Raw genomic sequence first — 6,553 nt, 5'->3', positions numbered from 1 at the left:
TCGTACACAACAATGTTTGCCTCTTCTAATACTTGCATACCCCTATCACATCAACCTTCTTTGGCATTATGAACACAAAAATAATTAATCACATTCAGTTGACTTCTGTTTTCTGTGGTTGTCTGAAATGGCCATGTTGTCATCTATTTTCTACTCTTTCCACACCTGATTGTACCTATCTTGGGAAAACAGCTGAACACTTGAAGACATTGTGTCTCTTACTATCTCTTTTCCTGTTACTCACCTGGATCTTCCTACTATTGATGCTGATCAATTGTGTGTCCACACCCTTTTAGCGTGAACTAGTACTTTTTTCTTTTTCTCCCTAATTAGGGCCATGCAGACATTTCATATGCTTCCACGCAAAGGTCCATAACTTATCTGGAAAATAAATCAAAATCATTACGGGCACTCAAAAAATAGTTTTTTACTTACCTCACTACATTTTCTTAAAATGGCTTGTGTGTAATTTCCCTTGTTTGATTGACCCAATTTTTGTCAGCCATACTCCTTTTTCTCGGTCTTCATGGTCACTGATGCTTTTTATTGCCCTATGCTCCTTTTTTACTGTTGGCCAGGAAACCTCATTAAGTGCTATTTGTTTTCCTATCTTTTGATTTTTTTGTCAGTTTTATGCTTTTGAGTTTATTCCCTATACTTTTATTCATTTGCCCAATTGTTCCCTTCCTCAATGTTTCTTTTATTTATTTTTTATTTAAGATAATCAATCATTTTCATCTTTTCCTATTTATTTTTTCTGATCCTGTGTAGCAGGGGCACAAAGTCTCCCAAACGTGTGTAATCCTTTATTCTAATCATCTCTTATTTATGTTGAGCATTTATTTCATTATTATTATTTCTTTTCATGTATACTAAAAACACTTCCTTTCTTTTTCAGTGTGATGCTGTAAGGAAAGTACCATTTCATACTCCATTAAGCCTTGTATGGCTGTATTGTCATCTATGACGTTGTTTAACCTAAATCTTTTATCTGAACCCTTACTGTCCTTCATGATCCTTATTTCATTCTGTTTGCTTCTTAATCATTTGTCATATTTTCCTGCATTATGGCTGCCTCTAATTTCCTGGAGGTCATCTGTCTCTTCCTCTTGTTCATCAATGTTCATGGCCTGTGCCTGAATTTATAACATATGTTCATAATTTCTCTACCAGGTCACACAGCTGGCTATATTACCATGCTGCCACAATAATAAAATCCTTTCGTTTTCACCCAAACAATCTCATTGGCCTTCTGCTGTTTTCATGCCTTCAAACTTATGCTTGTGTCTAAATGGTACACTTCCCAAATAAACAAACATGCTTTCCTTGGTAATCTAAACACCATCCTCATGCTTTCATGCTTTGTCATGCAATCCTTTCTTCAACCATCTGAATCCTATAATACTAGACTCTCAATTGTTAGTCCTGAATCAAACGTTTTTCACTATTTTTAAAGAGCTTTCCCCATGCCAGCCGCAAGGCCTCAAAAATTGGAAACTACTAACCCTGGTATAACACCATTGAGGCTGTCCCATCACACAAGGCGGAGCTCCTGAAAAATGACTTTTAGGAGCACCTCAAAAACCCCCATTCAGTGCATTATGCTATCCTGAAAACTCCCCAAAAAGTAGGTCACAGAGGACTCAATAACCCCCTTCAACTTCAGAGGGCTTTCTAAGTCAAAAATAATAGATAACATGAATAACAATAGACCATTCAGCTGCAAAGGCGATGCCTGCCCCTGCCCGCCCGTTAGTTTAAAAACCCTGTGTAAAATCACTTGCTCCACATCTCATGATGTTCACCAATACCTCCTTCAATCCCAACACTATTTCTGCAGCTGTAAAACAACCCTTAAGCGTGTTCCTCCACTCACCCGTGTCCATGTCATGCAAGGTTACATGCTACAATCTGTTCTGTTGCACTTATCATTTGAGTGCCATTGCTTCCGCTTCACTACCACATTCACTAATGCCATCCGCCCTTTCCTTTCCACACAAAACTGCTTATTCCTTGCCTGTGTCATTATCAGAATTAAATTGGACTACTACACTGCAATCCTTGCAGGCAACCTGGCAAAACATCTTCACAGGCTCTAAATAGTGCAGAGTGATGCTGTGTGCAACTCTCAGTATTCTCAAAAGGATACACATTACTCACGCCAGGCGAGCTGCTCACTGGCTACCCGTGAAGGAACAGTTAATTTCAAGATCCTAACCATCACGCATAAATGTATGTCTCACAAAGCACCATTATATCTAACTGATGCTGTTAATAGAGTCAGTTCAACCTGACCCAAAAGGAAGTCACCATGTCACTCAAATGCAAGTTTCACTAATCAAAAAAGCTAATGCAGGAGGTCTAAGCCCCCCCCCCAATGTTCCCAAACCATGGGATGCGCTCCCTAGCGAACTTAGAGCAGAACCATCCCATCTCATTTTTTTCTCCAAAACCCTCAAAACTACCACGTTTAACTACCCCTATTAGTTCCCCGGGAGTGTCTATACGTATTTTCCCTGCTGCTTAGTTAACCTCTATGCCATGTGTTTACTCAATTTCTACTCTATACAATGTAAGCTAAACATGCAACTCATCCATTGTAACTATGGTATGTATTTGTTTGTCCTATAACTAAGGCGAAGCTGTGGCATGCAGCCACTTATGTATGCCATTTTCCTTGTAATCTGCAAGCCTCTTCTTTGTAACAGCACTACGATGCCTAAGGGCTTCTGTGTGCTCTATAAATACTAACAAATAAATAAATAAAGGGTTTTTCATGCATTCAAGCCTTTCCTTTTTAGTAGGAATTGCCCATTCCTTGCCAAAATGACAGTAGGCACTAATACTGGATCACTACAATGCCCCTTCTCTGGGCACTCATGGACAACTCCTCAATAAAAATATATATATCACACAGAATAATGCCTTTTTCTCCACGCCCTTTCATACTTATCAGAGTGAATCACCCATGTTAGTCCATCAGACCCTCATGGTCAGTCCAATATATATGTCTGCCTTTAAAAATCCACAACCGGGGGGCCCAGCTCTAGCAATCCGGCTCCTAAAAACTGGAATGCCCTCCCACCAGCACTAGGAAATGAAGGAAGCTTACATTGCTTTCCTCAAAATGCTGAAAACATTCATGTTCAACCAAGCCTCTTCATGATCTCATCGTGATGAATAGCTAATCTGGCTACGACAATGCCATCCATGTGCTAATTCTTCTCTTTTTCAATGTATTCCTGTACTTGTACCATTGTATCCTTTGTATTTGCGCCACAATACTCCTGGGCTGATGTGCGCCTTTATATTTAAGTAACTACCACTGAAAAGTGCTTATTGAAATTACACCACAGCTAACATATTCTCCCCAAAAGACTGCTACCAATGCCACATCTATAATCTTAAAAGCCGTCTTTGCTCCATGGATACACAGTCCCGATGTCTATCATTAGACCAAAAATCGCTTTTTCTTGCCATAACACATCAGGTCATCCTCTGAGGCTGTCCTACTGTGAAAACACATTAATTTTTCTGTATTGCAAAAAACATTTCTTATTTTTACGTTGACACCTTTTATTCCCAGGTGCCTCTGTGTATCCTGTGTTTGCAAAATATACTCATGTTTTTGTCATCTCACAAATGCAAGCTAAATTAAAATATAAAAAAACACTATCTTTTAAACCACGACACGCAAGCCCCAAACAGATAATTCTAACAAAAACACAGCTTGTTTCACTTCAGTGAGACATCCTTGTCACCACCTTTCTGAATTGAAACACAAATAAAACGTAGACTAGCATTTCACCATGCTCTGCTTTTATCTTAAAAATCATTCACTCATTTCTTGTCTAACATTCAATTGTCTTGCGCATCTTACAGGCTCACAGTTAATTTCTTAAGTCATAAATTACTATAATTTCAAATGGAGTTTTTCTACCGCACACAGTTAAAAGGTCCTCCTGCACGGTGCATTCCTTTCTCCAGTGCTCTTAAATGCGCGACAACAGCACTTCTATAAATCACTGTAACTCAGTCATTTGAGTGCAGAATTCTATCATCCTATTGCGATTCATTAATTATCTTGCATAGTACTAGGAAATCACAATTTTAAATCTATAGTTGCCAGTTTCATTTCTCTGCTCTGTCTACAAGTGCAGGCAGTTTTTTTCACTTATCTCAGAACTGTTTGACTTTTTTGAGGTGAAATCACTACAAATTTGTGTGCCTTAGGTCATAGCATCTGATCTTCTACATTTTTGGCATTTTTTGGCATTTTTCAAAATTTGGCTGAAAGCCAGGTTTTAAATTAGCTTGAAAATACAATTTTTATATTATTCGAATTATTTTACAGTGCACACAGACAGTTACGCCATAAAACGAGACCAAACAGTCATAACATATAACAAATTAGACACACACACACAGCCGGCTACATTTAAGTGCACTTCCTAGTGTCACCTGCCTCTGAAGAAACACTCCTGCCCATACATATGTGTGTTTCTTTACAAAACGCAAGTTCACCCCTTTCAAGGAATCTTTAAATTCTCTTGGTCTCCTAATCACCCCATTAACTGGGCTATGGGTGCAAAACTCCTTCCAGCCGTCTTTAAACGCTAGGCAAATGGGCGTATCCTCTCTCTCGGGTGTCTTCCCAGGTATCTCCTCTTCTCAGGTATTTTCCTGGTATCTCTCTCTTCTCAGGTATCCTCCTGGTATCTCTCTCTATTGCTCGGGTACTTTGAGTCAATATTTTTTTCCCTTATATATATATACATTATACTCTTACTCTAACATCATTTTTGTTCATATCCCACCTCCCTCCGTTACCTTTTGCTGGGGTTCCCCATGAATATTTTACAGTTGTTTCTGAAAAGCTGTTAAAACTTTAACTGAAAAAATACTTTTCTAAAGTGTTCTCCTAATGATTACTAAAAATGGCCCTCTAAACTGGCCCCCCAAAATGGCCCCCCAAAAAATGTCCCCTGAAAAATGGCCCCCAAACATTTCTGGGGGGGTACTCCAACATTTTTCATGGGGGTACCCCAATAATTTCTGGGCGGGGTACCCCAACATTTTGCATGGGGGTAACCCAATCATTTCCTCCCCTATCCCCAGATGGCAAGGCCCTCTGTCATGCTATCAGGCCTGCAAGACCCTCAGGGGGTACTTATGGAGTAAATGTGCATCGAAATTTGTGGCGCAAGCTGGCGCAAGCGTGAAAAATCCAGCACACGCGCAAACGTGCGATTCATGGAAGACCTTGCGCATGTTTTCCCAGGATGTGCCCGAAATCCGTGGTGGCGAACACGGGCGCATATGTCACTGCAACATCCCGAACACTGTGCGCGACACGCACAGCGAAAACAGACAACGTGTAGTGCACACACCAAAAAGGGGGCGGAACACACGGAATGGGGAACAACGCGTGACAATGAGGGCGTAACTGGGGAAGTACTGCTGGGAAATACACAGAATGCCCACATGCGCGCGAACAACACGTATTCATGGAATTGAATTGGGGAAACCCGCGCACGCCAAAAGACATTCACAGGCCTAAACACATCCGTCACACAAAGGCAGGTGGAAGCTTCCCCGCGCAGTATAAAAGTGCGCGCAAACAACAAACACATATATACAGCTACGATGAATGTCCCATTTCTCACAGCAGTGATCGTGGGACACCGCACGAGGAGGAGAATAGCCAGGCCCCGAATTTTTTTGCCCAGGACCAGCCTTTTTGGGATGCCTGATGACCAGGTCTATGGCAGGTATAGGTTTCCACCTCATATCCGTGCCATGGTTGTGAGGCCACCAAAGGTTATGGGGAGCTCAGCTGGGTGTCCTGCCAGCATTGGGAGTGGCCAGGGTGAACAAGGAGTATGTGGAGGCCAGGGTGGCCGTAGAGCGGGAAGAGGCAGGGGTGCACCACAGGAGTAGGATGTCCAGCCATATGCTGGTGCAGCCATTTAACCACCTCCTGCGGCTCCAGGTGATGCTGCTGTTTCATCCGAACCTGGCACCCTTGTGACCCGACAGTAAGTAACATGTGCTGACACGGGCCCACCGGAAGTGGTAGCTGCAGGTGCAGCTGTGGCGAACACCACACAGCCCACCACCCACCAGAGTTACTCATAATATGGGGGTACGGTATGGACGGTGCCAGTGACGTACCGGCACTGTCTATGGTGTACCGCCATACTCATAATGACCCCCTTTGTATGTGTGGGAGATTTTTGCTAAGTGAGTTCATCAGGTCCCATGTCAGGTGTGAATGACTCATGCCTGTTTACATTTCTCACATTGCACTTAAGGATGATTGTGTCATGTGTTGTGCATTTGGTTGGCTGTTCAGCTGTTGCATGGCATGGCATGGAGGACAGGGGTCATGGGTGTTGGGAGGTTTTGGGTGACATACCAGTGATTAACATGGCCTGTTTTGCAGGGTGCTGGTGGGACATGCACCTTGCATGTAATACTTTTGGTCACACAGGATTGGTTATGTTTATGTATCTAGGGATGCATGCACTGTAGGACTTCCGTGGAAACATTC

Source organism: Ambystoma mexicanum, chromosome 1q, assembly GCF_040938575.1.
Source record: "Ambystoma mexicanum isolate Mex_15411 chromosome 1q, UKY_AmexF1_1, whole genome shotgun sequence".
NCBI classification, from domain to species: domain Eukaryota; kingdom Metazoa; phylum Chordata; class Amphibia; order Caudata; family Ambystomatidae; genus Ambystoma; species Ambystoma mexicanum.
The sequence above is the reverse complement of the archived record's forward strand: the minus strand, read 5'-3'. Positions refer to the sequence as shown.